This window comes from Argiope bruennichi, chromosome 6, assembly GCF_947563725.1.
Source record: "Argiope bruennichi chromosome 6, qqArgBrue1.1, whole genome shotgun sequence".
NCBI classification, from domain to species: domain Eukaryota; kingdom Metazoa; phylum Arthropoda; class Arachnida; order Araneae; family Araneidae; genus Argiope; species Argiope bruennichi.
Genome location: NC_079156.1, coordinates 139,014,151 through 139,033,133, shown reverse-complemented (window position 1 = coordinate 139,033,133; position 18,983 = coordinate 139,014,151). Strand labels below are relative to the sequence as shown.

At 26.2% G+C, this 18,983-nt stretch overlaps 1 long non-coding RNA gene across 2 annotated transcripts in view; it reads right to left on the bottom strand.

Moving 5' to 3' along the window:
• Nucleotides 1–828: 828 nt before the first annotated feature.
• The window catches only part of LOC129972141 (uncharacterized), a 47,180-nt gene continuing 29,025 nt past the window's right edge, over nucleotides 829–18,983 (bottom strand). The window contains exon 7 of one of the 2 annotated variants that reach the window (XR_008784834.1): nucleotides 829–964. This is a non-coding gene — a long non-coding RNA (uncharacterized LOC129972141). The remainder of the gene's footprint in view (nucleotides 965–18,983) is intronic. The other variant, XR_008784835.1, reaches the window with a different exon arrangement.

Genomic DNA, 18,983 nt, shown 5'->3' with positions numbered 1-18,983 from the left:
TTTCATAATAAACTATATTTTTCAACAAAACAAAAATAAAATCATTACAGAAAAATAAAAATTTCTATTTAGAAGAATAAACTTTAAATGAATATATATAAATGCTGACTAAAAACTCCAAAATTAAATATTTAAAAATCAAAAGGAATCATAGAAATAAGTGAAAAACATTTTAACAAAAGTGACAGCAATAGTGAAAATCAAACTTCTCCAAACACTAAAAGCACATATGCTTCAAATGCAATAAATTATAAGATTAAATAACTAAATCAAATTTTTCAAAAAAAAAAAAAAAAAAAAAAAAAAAAATAAATAAATAAATAAAGTTTCATATAATAGGTTCAAAAAAAGAAATTGAGAGAACAGATGAGGAGGGGGGGGGGGGGGGGAAATATAAAACAATTTCTTTTTTTTTTTTTTTGCATATATAATTCCTCTCTTCTTAATTCACTAATAGTATAACATCATTAATATATGAAAATAAAGAGAACAGAAGGAAAAATTATAAACAGATTACAAGCAACAATTATAACTGGATATACAAACACTTACCTTGATGTCATGACAGCTAAGTATATATAATATAAAGTAAAATATAACACACATATATATCTTTTTGTAATATTTCATTTTTCACAATTAAATAAGACATTTCTTTTAAATGAAATTTTACTTTAAAAATTCAGGTTTCTTCATATGTTTAAAATTCAATTATAATCTCCTGTTCTTATACTGTAAAAAATTTCCTGTATATTTCAATTTCATTTAATCAATCTTACAAATCCATATAATTAAAGTGTTTAATTTTGAAAATAATCTTTATTTAACTAAATAAAATACAAGACATTGGCTCAAATTTGAAATAAAACAAAATAAATTCTGCAAAAAATGAAGAAATTCATTCTTTTTAAAAAGAAACAAAAATTTATTTAAACTTTATTTCCACTTGAAGTTAACTTCAAACCTGAAAAATAAATAAGAATGAATACAATTAAATGTTATGAAGATAGATATAACAACAATTATAATAAAATTGAATTAATGGGATTAAAGAAGAAAATTATATAATATAAAGAGCAATTAAAAAAAAAGTGAAACACGAAATAAATCCAATTATTATAATGACTAAACTATTTTTTAATTTAAAATTCAAAATTATAAAAAATTACAATTAAAAAAGATTTCGGAAATAAAGAGAACTTTAAATAAAACAACCACAGAACAGCTTGAAAGGAGATGGGCAGTAAGGACACATATCACTGTATAAAAAAACATTCACGTAATAAAATAAACTATCATCAATAACATAAAAACAGAATAATTATATAATGTACTGCCCACCAATGTAAAAGACAGAAACAAAATACATCACAGTAAAGATAAAAATCAAACTACAGGAATGTTATTCCAAACTATTTTTATAAGAATTCGTTTACATCATATTAAAAAGGTACTTTCAAAGGCAAATAACGCAAAGAAATTGCCATATAAAAAGACAGACACATGAACTATATCCTTTTCATTAATAAGGTCATCACATTTTACAGATATTAAATCTTTTAAAAACTTTCTAAAACAGAAAAAAATCAGAGCACATAATGCTTGGTTTTCATACTTAAAAATTTCAAAAAAATAAAAAATAATCGAAAGCAGAAAAACATAATTGCAAAACAGGTGTAAAAAGAAAATTTTGCTTCTCAAAATTAAGCCATTAAATGCTTATTACACATTTTAACAATACAATCAACTCTGGAAAAAGGGGAAAAAAATATTGCAGAAGAACAAATAAAAATGTCAATACACGTAAACAATAAATATTTATATTCTGAAATCAAACAACTTTAAAGAAGAAGAAGAAGAAAAAAATAAATAAATAAAAATACAATAATGGCAGACAAATATAACAAATAAAACTGTAAAATGTATAACTTTAAACTAAAATACTTTGATGCAGAAGAGTATTTCAGAATTACTATATGGAGGAAAAATTATCTATATGACAAAAGAAAAATTGTTACAAAAAATATAGAAAAATAAACAATTCATGTCAATCTATCTATCTAAAGTCTATTCAATGCATAAGCTTAAAAATTCCATTCGGTACAAAGCCACAAACACAGAATTCAAAACATTCATATAAAATGACAACATCTATAAATATAGCAATTCAGAGGGAAATGCATATCACTCCCATAAAACTCACTCGGAGATTAAAAGAAAATGCAGCAAAATGAAAAATAATTGCTGACACAAATTACTAAGAATTAATGTGATATCAAAGAGAAGGTTAACAAAACAATCAGATTCATTTCTTAGATTTCCAATATCTGAATGATTCTGACTAAAATTATAAAAACTATGAAAAATTGCAAGTCAAAAATAAATATTAAATGGGAAAATAATAAATTTAGATTTAAATAAAAAGAAAATAGCAACAATTTTATATTTATAAAAGACAACAAAATAAAAGCACAAATGTGCAAACAACAATTATGTTTTTTGCATTTAAAATAAGAATATTAATATTGGCAGACTAATGCTCAATTCAGAATAGAATAAAAAGAAAAAGAAAAGTACCATTGATCTCAGAATTTAAGAGAAACTATGTCCATTCAAATATGAAAATAAACCCTTTCATTTTTTAAGAGGAAATTATTTTTAAAAAAGAAAAAATCCTCAAAACATTCCATATTTTAAATTTTCAAATACACAATGAATGTTTTCAATTCACTAGAAAGAACCAAGATAGCATTATCTTTATTAAGGTTCAAAATTATTGTTGAAAGAAATTCATATAAATGGAGCTAATCCATAAATCACACTTAAGTTAAAGTAATTATAAGTAAATCCCATAAACCTTACAAAGAGATAAAGGGAAAATAAGACACATCCATTTTAAACATATTCAATTCTAAAACACAATATCCCTATAACTTTAAAAATTAAAAAAGGGGGGAAAAACATGTCAATAATGACTAATTTTATAAAACTTTTTATAAATTCAGTTCAGAATTAAAATAATACATTCATTTTAGCTTCTTCAAAATTTAAATAATTATTAGGTGAAACAATATAATGATAGTAAAAATTAAAAGGAAATACATGACAAAGCAATACCAAACAAAGCTTAAAAAATGTTTTCAGTTAATATCAGTGAGATGACTGATATACTCACAATGAAAAAACTCAAAAGAATATGATATACAAAATGAAACAGAGAAAATTTCCAATTAAGGAAATAATAGCTTGCATCATAAAAGTGAGTTACTTGAACTTAAAATCAAACAATTAGATATCATGTGTAGCAATTAAAACCAAAGACTTAAACACAAAGGAAAATTTCAAGATTCAGTGTGTCAATATAGAAGAATCAACATAAAAAAAATAAAGCAAAGAGGTATAAAAATGTAAAAGTGTGGAAAACATGCTTTATGAATAAAAATAAGCATATTAATAATAATCACAAGATCACTAATGATTATTTCAAAAAAGCATAAATGCTTAGACAATACCAAGTAGCAAGACTACAAGTTTTAAGATATATAAAAGTCCCAAAGAAAAAAAAAATCCCATAAATTTCATAAAGAAATAAAGGGAAATGTGAATTTTAAAGTAATTTCTACTTAGAGGGAGGCAAGCAAGTTAAGAATGCCTTATAAAAGTTTATCAACTTATACAGAAAAGTAGCAGAAAAATCAATAATCCACATAATCCATAAACACACAATTCCAACTTTCAAAATCAATCCCATAAATCACAGAGATTAAGGGAAAACAAAAAACAATTCAAAGTAAATTGATTCAGAATGAATTCGAATTTCAGAGAATATATAAACAGTAACTATACTAACTAAAAAATCAAAATATGAAAAAAGGTTTCATGTTGTTTAAAAATTTATGCAATTCTGATTATGAAGTGTGCTAAGTAGAAAAATACATTGAATAAAGGTTATTCAAAATTCAAAAAAAAAAAAAAAAAAAAAAAAATCCAATTGATAATCAGAAAAACAGACAAATCAATGCCAAGGGACATTCATATACACACTCAAAAAAGTTCTCAATTGATATTCTGCTGACATGATAAAAGTCAATATACGCATTAACAAAATCATGGTTATAATGAATTGACCATAGAAGTAAGATACCAAAAATAATATAACAAATATAAACTCATGAGCGTAAAAAAACCCCCAAAAAATTCAAGTTCAAATACATTAATTAAAAAAGATTGGCACTCTATCCAAGTCCCACAACAAAAGAAATCAATTTCAAAAGCAGAAATACAAACCAGCAATTTTTCAAAATATGAAAAAAATTCACATCAAATATGTAAAGATAACAACACTGACAGGAGAATAATGTCATTTTTTTTTCTTTCATACATTTAAAATCAACAGATTCTTTGATCAATGTTCAATTAACATAAGCATCATCACAAGAAAGATGACAAATCCAGCAAAAGCAAGAAATTTTTGTATTCAATACTAAGGAGAAAATCCAATAAATCTATTTAAAGGAATTAAAGGGGGAAAAAAAAAGGAGGTAAAGTTGTTAATTACTTTTTCTATATTATTACTTCACCAAAACAATAACCAAGCAATTTGTAAAACAGTACTGTTTTACAAAACAGACAAAAAATACCTAACTAAACAGTCACAAGGGACAAATAAGTTCAGTTGTTACGCATGGAGCAATACATTAAAACAAAGCCTAAAGAAAAAGATGAGATATTATTAGAATGATTTACTCCAAAAATAAATAAATAGACATTTCTGCCAAAATGTCTCACATCTATACGATGCACAGATTTATAAATTCCTTTAGGAACAAAGCCACCAAAACATAACATGCAAAAGGATATCACCTTAAATAGAACAATTCAACAGGAATTGCACATCACTCCCAAAAACCTCACACAAATATTAAGGCGAAAATGAAAGATTTCAAAAATGAAACATGACCGCTGACACTAATTACTTGGAATTAAGGTGATATCAAAGAGAAGGTTAACAAAATAACAATATTCATTACTTCCATTTCATATGTCTATTAATAAGAAAAAACAAATCAAAAATTGCAAGTCAAAACTGAATATAAAATAAGAAAATAGATTAAGATTTAAATAAAAAGAAAAGAGCAACTATTAAACATTTCTAAAATAGACAATGAAATGAACACACACAGATGATAACCACAATTATATTTTAGACATTTAAACAAAGCATACTATTATTGCTAAACAATTGATCAATTCACAATAGAATAAAAAAGAAAGAATCTTGGAATTTGAAGATTTCATATAAAAGTACAAAAGTAAGTCCCATGCATGTTGAAATTTGAGATAAGAAAAAATGTTCATTCAAATATGAAAATAAATCCTTTTATTCTTTAAAAAGAAATTCTTTTTAAACAAGAAATTATCTTTAAAAAAAATGCAATCAATATATTGAAGTTTAAAATATCCAATGAATGTTTCCCATTTAGTAGATGGAACCAAGATATTATCTTCATTAAGGCTCAAAATAAATGCTCAAAGTTATTCAAACAAATGGAGTTTCTCTATAAATCACACTTCATTACATAAAAGATAGGTAAATCCCATAAATCTCTAAGAGATAAAGGGAAAAAAAGACAAATTTCAACAAAATTCAATTAGAAAATACAACATAATATCCTCAAAACATTATAAATAAAGAAAGGTGTGTGTGTGGGGGGGGGACATGTCAACAATGACTTTCAGGTCAGAATTTAAATACATTCCTTTTAGGTTATTATAAATTCAAATTATTATTAAATGAAGGATTCTAATGATGATAAAAGTCAACAGCAAATTCATGAGCAAAGGAACATCAAACACAGCTTAACAGGATTTTCAAGTTGATATCAGAGAGTTGACTGATATATTAACAAAGAAAAAATTGGAAAGTATATGATGTACAAAATGAAAGTGAGAAAATTTTCAATTATGGGACATAATGGTTTGCATCTTAAAAATAAGTTAAATGAAATTTAAAAAAAAGTTAAACGAAACTTCAATGTTTGACAATTCATTAGACTTAAGGAAAATATAAGGGAAAAAAAACACGCACACACACAAGAAACACTTAAAAGTCAATAATCAAACAATAAGAAATCATTCACAGCAATTAAAATCAAATAATTAAACACAACATAAAGTTTTCAGATTCAATATGTAACTCAACACTCACACAAAATAACAAATGCATATTAAAAAAAAAAAACAATGCCAGTTAAGCAAAGGAATTTAAATATGTATAAAAATACAGCATAGTAATGTTCAATGAATGAAAATAAGCATAATGATAATAATCGGCAGACTACATCTTAGTTAAAAAAAGCATACAAACTTAGAAAATACTAAAAAAACAAGACTAAAACTGTTAGTAAATATCAAAAAAGAAAACAACGAAAACAAATCCCATGAATTTCATTAAGAAATGAAGGGAAAAATATTAAATAATGCAAATTACAATGCAATTTCTAATTTAAAATTTTAATTACATGGATGAAACCAAGTTATGATTGCCTTTTTAAATATCCATTTCTATTGAAAACAAGCATAAAAATCGATAATCCACATAAGCACAAAATTCAAAAACAATCCCATAAATCACAGAGATTAAGGGAAAACAAAAAACAATTCAATGTAAATTTAGTCCGAATGAATTTCAATTTCAGAGAATGGATCAAGAGAAACTATACTAACTAATAAATAAAAATATGTAAAAAGGTTTTCAAATTGTTTAAATATTTATGGAATTCTGATTCCAAAGGGAAGCTAAGTAGAAAATCACATTCAATTAAATTTATTCAATATTCGTAATACAAAATTTAATATAATTGATAATAATAATAAAAACAGACAATTCATTGATCAAGGGACATTTATATATACAATCAAAGAAGTTCTCAATTGATATTCACATGAAATGATAAAAGCCGAAGTCAGATGATATGAGAAAAGTCAATATATGTATTAATACAATCAGGGTTATAATGAATAGGCCATAGAAGTAACATAAAAAAACAATATAACCCATATAAACTTGTGAGTGTAAAAAAAAAAAGTTCAAATACATTATTTTAAAAAAAATTATAACTATCCAAGTCAATGAAAAAAAAATCAATCAAGAGAAGCAATTAAAAAATGAAATTTTTAAAAATATGAAAAACAATTCACATCGAATATGTCAAGATAACACAACACTGACAAAAGACTAACGTCATTTCTTTCTTTAACACATTTAAAACTCAAGATTCTTCATCAATGATCAATTCACATAAACATCATCGCAAGGAAGATGAAAATTCCAGCAATAGTATGAAATCTTTGTATTCATTATTAAGTATAAAACAAATAAATCTATTTTAAGGAATGACAGGAGACAAAAAAATGGTAAATAGATTTCCTTATTTTCTTTTTAAAATTAATATTTCACCAAATCAATAAGCATGCTATTTTCAAAACAGTACTACTGAACAGTTACTGAATTAATTAATAACATGAAAACCTTTAATAACCTTAATAGGCAAAAAATACCTTACCAATAGACAAATTCATAAGATGCTGTGCATGGAACAATACATTACGACAAAGCCTAAAGAAAACTATTGATGAGTAAGATACACTCAAATTTAATACAAAAATCAAAAGATACAGCAAAAGCAGACTGGGTTATATAGTGAAATTTCAGGACAAAACAACATAGATTTAAAAAAAATGCAATTGCAGAAGAATAAATAACAATGTCAATGCATGAAGTCAACATATAACTAGATTCTAATATTAAATAGCCTTACAGCAAAAAAGATTATAATAATGCAAAAGAATAATAAAACTATAAAATGAATCAATTTATACTAAATTCTTTGGATGGCATTTTATAATTATTATACAAAGGAAAAAAAATCGATATGACAAATGAAAAAATTTTACTCCAATTATAGAGATCCACAGTTTTGCTGAAACGCCTCATGTCATTCTAATGCATAGGCTGACTAATTTCTTTAGGAACAATGCCACATACACAGCATTAAAAAAATTACATGCAAAAGCATATCATCTATAAATATAAGAAAAAACAAAGAATTAAATATTACTCCCATAAACCTCAATCACTCAAGAGATTAAGGGGAAAATGAAGGGTTTCAAAAGTGAAACCAAAAACTGCTGACATTGATAACTAGGAAATACTGGAATAACAAACACAAGGTTCATAAAATGACAATATTCATTGCAAAGATTTTGAATGTCTGAATGAATTTCATAAACATGAGCAAAATCTCAAAGATTACAAGTCAAAAATAAATAAAAAGGGAAAATAATGAATTTGGATTTAAATAAAAAAAAAGAGCAACTATTTTACATTTCAAATAGACAATAAATAAAAGCAGACATACAAAAAACTGTTTCATATTAAAAAAAAGCACATTAATATTGGCAGACTGCAGCTCCAGTTCACAATAGAGTACGAAGAAAGGGGGTTTCGACAAAGAATGAAAGAAGATTCCACATTGAAAAAAGAAAGTCCCATGAATCTCGGAATTTCAGATAAAAAAATGTTAATTCAAATATGAAAATAAAGCCTTTCACTCTTTATAAAGGAATTCATCTTAAACAAAATTTACCTTAAAAACTTTCCATATATTAAAGTTGAAAAAAGACAATGAATGTTTTCAATTCACTAGATGGAATCAAGAGATAATTATCTTTATTTAAGGTTCAAATTAATATTGAAAGAAATTCATGTAAATGGAGATTCTCCATAAATCAAACTTAAGTAAATTATAAGTATATCCCATAAATCTCACAAGGAGATAAAGGGAAACAAGACAAATTTCTACAATATTCAATTAAAAAACACGTCTCCAAAACATTAGAATAAACGCTGGAAAAAATAAACATGGAAATTATGACTTATTATAAAGAAACCTATTATAAATTTAGTTTAGAATTTAAATAAATTCATTTTAGGTTATTGAATAATCAAATTATTAATAAGTGATTCAATCTAATGATAGTAAAAATCTACAGCAAATTCATGAGCAAAGGAATATTATACACAGCTTAAAAGATGTTTTCAGTTGATATCAGTGAGATCACTGATAAACTAACAAAGAAACAAAACTGAAAAGCATACGACAAACAAAATTAAACTGTGAAAAATGCCAATTATATTAAATAATGGTTTACATAGTACAAATAATTTGAATGAAATTAACAAAAATAACAAAACTTAACTTCAATGTTTAACAATTTGTTATACTGAAGGATAAGATTTGGAATAAAACACAGGAATCTTAATAGTCAATAATCAAACAATTAGAAATCATGCATTGCAATTGAAATAAAAGAATTCTACACAAGAGAAACTTTCAAGACTCAATATGTGAATATAAACTAATAAAAAATTTAAAAGATGCATATTTAAATAAAATTGTAAAGCAAAGAGGTTTAAATATGCATTAAAAAGACGGAATAACAATGCTTTATGAATAAAAAAAGCATATTAATAATAATCACCAGACAATTGCTTATTTCAAAAAAGTATAAATACTAAGACTGTACTAAGAAACAGGACTACAATTTTTAAGATATATCAAAGAACGAAAGAAAAAAAATCCCATAAATTTCATAAAGAAATAAAGGGAAATGTGAATTTCAAAGAAATTTCTAATAAAATGGATGCAAACAAGTTATGAATGTCTAATTAAAGTTTATCAACTTCTATAGAAAAGAAGCAGAAAAATCAATAATCCACATAAACACACAATTCACACTTTCAAAATCAATCCCATAAAACTCACAAAGAGATCAAGGGAAAACAAAACACAATTCATTGTAAATTAATTCAGAATGAATTCGAATTTCAGGGATGTCAACAGTAACTATATAAAATAATCAACCAAAGCATGAAAAAAATATAAAAGGTTTCTAATATCTTACAAATATTTATGGAATTATGAATTGGAAGAGAAAACCACATTCAAATAAATTTCTTCAATACTCTCTCACACACAAAATAATCAATTAATAATCTGATAAACAGACAAATCATTGATCAAGGGACATTTATATATACAATCAAAGAAGCTCTCAGTTGATATTCACATGATATAATAAAAGTCAGATGATATGAGAAAAAAAGTCGAAATATGCATCAATAAAAATCAAGGATATAATGAATGGGCTGTATGAGTAAGGTAACAAAATAATACAACCAATATAAATTTGGGAGTGAAAAAAGCAAAAGCACTCTAGTCCAAATATGTAATTTCAAAAGATTAGAACTCTGTCCAGAATGAGTTTCAATAAAAATAACACTGAAAGGAAACTAATTTCAGTTTTTTCTTAAAGACATTCAAAATAAAGATTCTGGATAAATGTTCAATTGATATAAGCATCAAAAGATGAAAAATCAAGCAATAGAATAAATTATTAAGGATAAAATCCGAAAAATCTATTTAAAGGCATGACAGCAGACAAAAAAAGGTTGGTAAACATGATAATTTTTTCTAATTAATACTTCATCAAAACAATAATAATGTAATTTGCAAAACAGTATTGCAGTAATTACTAGCAAGAAAGCTTTTAACAAGAAAAAAATACCTTACTAAACACTTTACGGGGACAAATACGGAAGCTGTTGCATATGAAAAAATACATAACAACAAAGGTTGAAGAAAACTATTAAATATCATTAGAGTAAGACTTACTCAAATTTAATACAAAATTCAAAAGGTACAGCAAAACAGACTGGATTATAATATTATGAAATTTCAGAACTGCATAAAAATGCACTGAATAAACAGAAAAGCATTTAGGCAATCTAATACTTATGTATAAAGATACAAATATAATAAATTGAATTTTTTTTTTAAAAAAAACGACATTTAGAAAATATTTTACAAACGATTTCAGTTCGTAAATGTTAAAATTTGCAGAAAATATATATAGAAACCAACTGCTTCATATTCTAAGCTCATTCAACAACAACAATAAAAAAACCCGAATATTTACAAATTTCAAAATACACTAACACAGAATAAAGAGAGAAAACTGACACAAACTAAGAATGCAGAAAAATAAAAAAGTGGGAAAATGCAAATAAATAACCAAGATTAAATTTCTCCTATCATTCAGATAAAAACATCTATAACAGTTCAGATGGCCTCTAAACATATTCTAAATAAAATGAAGGACTCATCCGTTTTTTTAACGCGAACAAATTTATCAAGCACACTCAAGAATCATAAATAACAAATTTGAGGTATCACACATATTCCAAATAATAAAAAAATTGACTAAAAAGGTAAAATGTTTTTAAAAAAAAGTAAATAATGAAACGACTTAACACCACAGACGAAAAAGGTTAAAATTTGTACAATTCATATGTTCTAAAAGATATAAAAAAATTTAATTACAGTTTAAAAAAATGACGAACAATACTTACCAGTTAATCTAAACGAAATCCTACAGAAAGCTTTTAATGCGAAAAATTTTTCAGTCACGATATTATACACTGTTATAAACATTAAATATACTAAATTTTTTTTCACAACCATCTACGCTAACAAATACAATATTGAAAGAAAATTCAAGGGAGAATTAAAAGAATCAGGAGAGGAGAATAAAGCCTAAGCCAAGAAACAAAACAGAGAAATAGGGAGCCGGAATGCTATGCTAGAGACTTCCAAAAAGCAAGTCAATGCCGCTTGTTCCACTCTTGGACAGGAAAGAACGAAAAGAACAATATATAATAAAAGAGAAGAGGACAGGTTCTTTCTATGACAATAAGTGCGAAAGGAAAAGGAAAACGTTTTAACTTCAATTTTAAACTATCATAACCTGCAAATAAATGTCTATAACGTGAAAAAGAAATTCAGGAAGAGTTAAAAGAATCAGGAGAGGAGAATAAAGCCTAAGCCAAGAAACAAAACAGAGAAATAGGGAGCCGGAATGCTATGCTAGAGACTTCCAAAAAGCAAGTCAATGCCGCTTGTTCCACTCTTGGACAGGAAAGAAAAAACAAATATTATATAATAAAAAAGAGAAGAGGACAGGTTTCTTCTTAAAGCACATAAAAGACAACATGGATGCAATGAGAATTTCACTAATTAAACGAAAAAAAAAAAAAAATAGAAAATTAAAAATAAAATAAAGGGTAGGAGAGCCTCAAAAAAAACAAAAAAACATCAAATAATGGCGTACAGATATACCAACTACATAAGAGATATTAATAATATTAACGAATCTTAACTAATTAATTATTTTAACGAATAATAATAATTACGAACGAATTAATAATATTAACGCATAACCATTCTAAATTAATGAATAAATTTAACAGAATAGTAAAATTTTCATGGATTCGCAAGGATAACAGAACATCTCACGGAACACACACAGCTATTATAGCCACCACACACTTTACTGACAAGACAGGATCAGAAGAGAATATGAAATTCGCGCGAAAATTGTTTTTGGACACACATGCGCAATGGCTACTTTCTGCAGTTGTACAAAATATTTACCAGTAAATTTGAAGATGAAACAAATATTCAAAATACATTGGTTACATAAATATGAACAAAATATAACATAAAAAAAATCACCAACGGATTTCTGAATGTTTGCGAAAACAGAGTCATAAATAACCAAAAGATCATATCCACAACTCATTCCTCCTCCCTCCCTTTTATGAAGCTAGCATACAACATCATGAAATGCAATCCCTTCCGTTCAAGGACTTTGGGGGAAAGGAGTAATGAAATATTCACTCATCATAAAACATTTCCCCCGCCCGCGAAAAGTTTGAAAAGGTGTTCATAAACAGATAAATCAGTCATTATTCTTTATGCGGATCAGATGAATCCGATGTAACTACGTAACTTTTATAGCCGAAGCATCGCATTTGTGTATCTAATACTAATTTAAACTTAAAACAAAAAAGGAACTTACAAAGAAGGCGGCAGATCATTTTAACACCCTGCAGGGGAATGAATTTACAAATGCAAAGAAACAAATGCACGAAATTTAATACTTTTCTTCATCTTTTTCAAAATGACAATGGATTCTAACTATCTCCTAGAAGTCTACAATAATCTGAATCTAAACACTTTTTGCTGGAGCATTAAGTTAATGAACATAATGAAAGTAACAGAATTAACATAATTCAGGAGCTACTATGCAAAATGCATGTCCTTCCAGATGCATTGGTTTGCCGAGGAGGGGAGAATAGAGGGAGGAGGTGAGATAAGAAGGACGTAAATATTTCCCATAAAAACTTAATAAGTGACAAAAAAAAAAAAAAAAAAACGTAAAAAAAAGGTAAGTAAAGATTGATTTGTGGAATACAAACGATGCAGGCTATAAACGGAGAAGAAAATAAGAAATATCAAAACTCGTTGACTTATAAATAGGATTATACCTTGATTTTATATATGAAGAATCAGCAGCCCCTTTTGCAAATTATGCTCATTTCAACTCACCAAAAATTAATTCCATGGAATGAAATGACAAAGTGAATGATGAGACTAAAATCAATTGATTTTCGCGGACGAAAACAAAATATTTTAATGGCCAAAAATTCGAAATCAAATAGTATTTCACATAAAAAAAAGAAAGAGGTAGAAGATGAAATACAGTACGAACTCTTAACCTAAAATGCAATTTTGGGAGAAATTCATAAATATATTTATTCATAATTGCGCATGAAAATACTACATCTCAAAAACGCAAATAGCTAAAAAACGGAAATTCAAGTTATCGTTTTATAAAAAAAACTTTTGAGTCCCCCCCCTCCCCCTAAGTATACAAAAAAAAAAAAAAAAAAAAAAAAAAAAAACATGCCCAGTAAACAATTAAGACATTTTAATTTTCAGTTAAATGGTGTTCCATAAAAGCCGGTCATCTTCACTGTATTAGATATTAAACCTCCAGCTGCGTTATCACGCGATTTCAGTGAGTTGGCAATCAGTCCATTTTCTATTGCATCTCCTATTTTTCGTAATTTTGCGTGTTTATTTTTACGATCACAGATTTTTATTAAATCAATATTATTATCGTATAACATACAGTATCAGTTCACTTTGCTTGAAAAATATTTCAACATTTGCAAACATCGCATCTAAATAGTTATTTAAGAAAATGACGCAGTCTGATGATTAATAATTTCTGAAAGAAAATATAAATTTAAAAATGCGTTGATAAAACTATACTTTCATTGTATAAATAAAAACACATTAATTCCAAAACAAAAAATTATAAGCGGACAGACCGATTCGATTTCATATTCCACCAACATCACATTATTGAGTGCGGAAAACAAGAGGATTTCACCCTTCTCCTCATTGAGGCAGGAGTGAAAAGATTCAATTCTCTACTTGCAGAACACACTCAGAAGAACAATCAGGGCAGATGCACTGCACCCGCTTCTGCAACCTGAAGAGCCCATGTCCAACAAAAAAATGGTAACCTGCGACTTATCTTCTCCTCCCCTCTACTCCTTTTATCATTTTATTTAAAACACAAATGTATAGAACAAGGAATTAACGTCGCTAGAGTGTGCTTTCATTTGACCCTGCAATCTGAATTCTACTTCGAAAAAGATAATGCTATTGCGAGAGGATGCGGCAAACACGGAGTCGTAAACCTTGCCATATGGTCAGTAACTATCTAACTGATTCGTTTCGGCGGTAACTGAAAACCTTATACGACAATTCCCTCAACCATTTCCGAATGATTGTGGTGAATTATTATCCATAATGAGAAAAGTTTTAAGGACAATATAATACAAAAATAATTTAGAAGCACGCATAAACGAAGAAAGTGTTAAAATTTTTTATTTTCGAAATTGTAATGCATTGGACCACAAGTACTGCGAAAGTTATACTTCTGCACTATAAAATCATTCATGAATCATTCAAATATCATGAAAGTAACACATCAAAATAGACACATCTTTCAACAAATTTAAATTTTGCAGTTTTGATTAATTTTATTCATAAACAAATATTTTAAAACCCATAAAGAGTTTTTTTTTCATTCACTTCAGTCGCTATGGAAGGAGATGGTTGATTCTGGTGATAATACTATGAAGCTTTAATCTACATTGTCCTGATAACAATTCAGAATATCTATTAAAAACATTTCTCTTTTGATTACATCTCTACAGCCATCAAAAATTGATAATACGCATGACAGAGAAAAAAATGACCTGATAAAGGAATTATTATATTTTTTTATCTTATGGATCAAAATTCTGTATAAAAATTTATTAAATCAATGACAGTAAACAACAATAAAGTTACTGAAAATAAAGGCAAGTTGGTATTTTGGGGTAGATGCAGTAAAGAGTCAAGTGATGAGAAATCCCAATTACATAAAACCATCATACTCCCCCCCCCCCGCCCGTTGAAAAACAATAATAAAAATAACAGCAAAAAAAGTTCAAATTTTTAACTTTTCAGTAAGTAACTCCAAGCACTTTCAAATAATTAACATTAGAAAATTTTTCCTACAGATAAATATCAAAAGTAGTTTCAAAATTTTTAGCTTTGGAAGGAACATTTAATATTCAAAGAAATCCACAATGCTTACAGAGTCAGAAAAAAAATCCATTATGGACTTGCATCTAAGAAATAGAAAAGGGGGGGGAAAAAGCATGCATTTAGATATTGCAACTTGATAATGCAGAAAACACATGTAAACTACATTTTAATAAAAAAAATGGATATATGTCAATTGACAAACAATGAGGAAAAGTTATAAATAATGTCTGCACAATAAAGTTGCTAAACTATTTGATATAATATTAACTCACTGTTAGAAAAAGTGAGTTCATTTATTACTGTCATTTCAAATTAGAATGTTATTTGATTTGCACTTTCATTCATAATATTTTAAATTGGACTCTCAATTTAAACTCACAATGACTTCAAATTCAATGCAAATTATTGACAAGAAGCACTACATAAAATAATAAATCAGTAGTAAACACAGTATAAATAAAACAAGTTTCAGCCGTCACCTCTTTCCCATTCTCAAATGATTTCAACTGTATTTGCATTTTGTAAACAAATTTAAAATGAAGTTTTTTTTGGCATTAAAAAATTTGTAACTAACAATATCTGTTCCATATATTTGATATTTCAATGACATTATCTAAAATTTTTCTTTGTCATTTTCAGTAACTGATACTAAATTAATGTTAAATTAAATAACTATGAAATAAATATAAATTACTAATATAGTTACAGATTAACTTTATAAAACAGGGGATTGAGGGAGTTGTGCATTAATAACATCTATCCTTTTCACAAATCAACAATGCCATAAAAAGGTAAAAATTGCCAGTATGAAAACACAAACAGATGGCATATAATTAAAGTTAAATGTAAAATATTATCTCATTATAATTATATTTCAATACACATGATTTTGGAGCAATTGAAGGTATCATAAACAATGAAAAATATTCACTAAAGTAAAAAGATTAAAGAACACTATTAATACATGTATAGCTTATTTTAATTTTATATATTCAGTGCAAACAGAAGGTGAAAGTTACTAAATATTTAAAAAATATTAATTAACACTTTCTAACTTACACTTTTTCACATTCTTAGGTTAAGGCATTCAACTGCTTTATATTGAAATACTATATATGCATTTTAACAAAAGTTATGACTGAAGAAATTAACTTCAGTCCCAGTCATTATGCCACAGACTTCAGTTAAAAATGAAAAACAATGGGTAAGGATTTATTATTCAAATACTAAAAGGTAAACAATATAAATTTTTAATAATAAAAAGGATAGAACTAATTTAGCATAATGTATACAAAAAATAAAAAATATAGAAATATTTTAAAATTTTTAAAATATATACCCACATTAAAGACAGTAATCTCACAAACAACTATCAAAAAAACATTAGTAAAAATATAATGAAAAAGGAGAAACAAATTAAATAGAAGGAAGATGGAGGTAACTAACTTGGGAGAACTTCAGATAAATTCAGAAAGAGAAGGCAATTCAAAGCCCTTCCAAGATAAAATTTAATAATCAATCTAACATTAGTTAAAATACTGTAAACTAAATAAGATGAACAAAACTTTTTAAAGGTAAGTCTATATGAATTGCAAAAATTTATGGCTATCAAAATTACACTTTCTGATTGGTCAGTCTCATAAGATGAATATGGGAGATAAGAGAAAGACAAATTTAAAAGTGCTAAATTTTCATAAAATATTCCAATGAAAATGTATAAACAATACAAGAGAACAAAAAATAAGGAATACAGACTGATATAATCAATGGAATGAATATGAATTAGAAAAGAGTGAAATGAAAATGCCTTCTAAAGGTTCCAAAATGACATTTTAAGTGTTGTAAATAGAATTAAAAAAATTAGAGGAAAAAAAAAAGGGTTATTCAAGAAGCTCTGCTGAATATAAATGTATCAATTATTAAAGCATACTTTCAGCCAACAAATGACGATTAGATGAAAGTCACAAAACAAGGTTTACAAAACAATATGTTTAGAAAAAACTGTAAATGACTATTCAGAATTTTACATACTAAGTAAAAAGTGCATTGGGAGAACAAGAAGTTGTTGGATTACATATCCGATAAAATGAACTTAAAAAAAAATAGAGGGGGAATTTTCCAAATGATAAACTTGATTTGGAAAGCTATATGCACAAATTTAAAGAATTTTCAAGAAATGTTGTGGGAAGATGATGAATCATTAACATCTGGCGATTCATATTGGTAGATGGATTTGAACTAAGTCAATATATTCACTACGAACCGAACCAACATCTGTTGTTAAATGAAGTTGTGAATCAGTTTCTATAAACACAATATAAATGTTCATAATTATTTTAATTTTGGTAATAGATATGAAACAAATTAGCTGCTAGAGAATTTTAGTGTAGAAAAAATATATAAACAGTACATTAAAAAAAATCTTCACTGAACAGGAAAAATGTTAATTTAATTGGCAGTTATGCATATAAAAAATTTAAATCATTTTATTGAAAAAAATAATGCCACCATAACTTTTTTTACCAGATATAACTGATGATATAATGATGCAGTTTGATTAAGTCATTTTTAAAGAAATTTAAAGTTTTATTAAATATTAGAAGAGTTAAAAAAATTTAATTTGAAGTGAAACAATGTTTTTTAAAAACATTTTGTGCCATATTATAGTATAATAAAAAAAAAAGTACTTCAATACAAGCTACAAAAAAAAAATGATGAGAATGTATAGAGTGATGTCGTTGCCATAACAATTTTTCTTTGGCCATAGTTAAAAATAAAGCATTCAAAATATTAAACAGACCAATATTTAACGCATCAAATTCCGAATTATGCATTTAAGGGTAACATAAATAATATGCCATGAATAGAAAATTAGACCAATTTTACATGCAGCAATTTCAGAAATAATGAAGATACAGAAAAAAATTTTGAACTTAAAAAGAATCTCAGTGGATTAATTCTCATGGAAAAAGATTTTTTTTATGACATATTTCAATTTTAATTTCAAAAAAAGATTATCCATACTTATGCTGTTGAAAAAGAAAGTAAACAATCTGAATTGAAACGTAGGTGATAAAATAAATGCATCAAGCAAATCGAAAATTTTTTTGACAATCCACCATTGCATAAAGATAAAAATTATAATTAACTAATTATCATATTTGCTAAGTGTTGTAACAGACTATTATAAAGTTGGAAACATTAACTTAAATAAGAAATAATAAGAACATTTTAATTGGAAAGTTCAGATGCAACCTCTAATGCAATTATCAATGGAGCTTTTGCACAAAAATATAAAGAAAATGAATAAAACAAAGAAAAATTACCATGTGTAAAATTAGTAGGAGATGTACAATACATTTAAAAATGAACATCAGGCCAGATTTGGCTTACATCATAGTTATGTTTTTT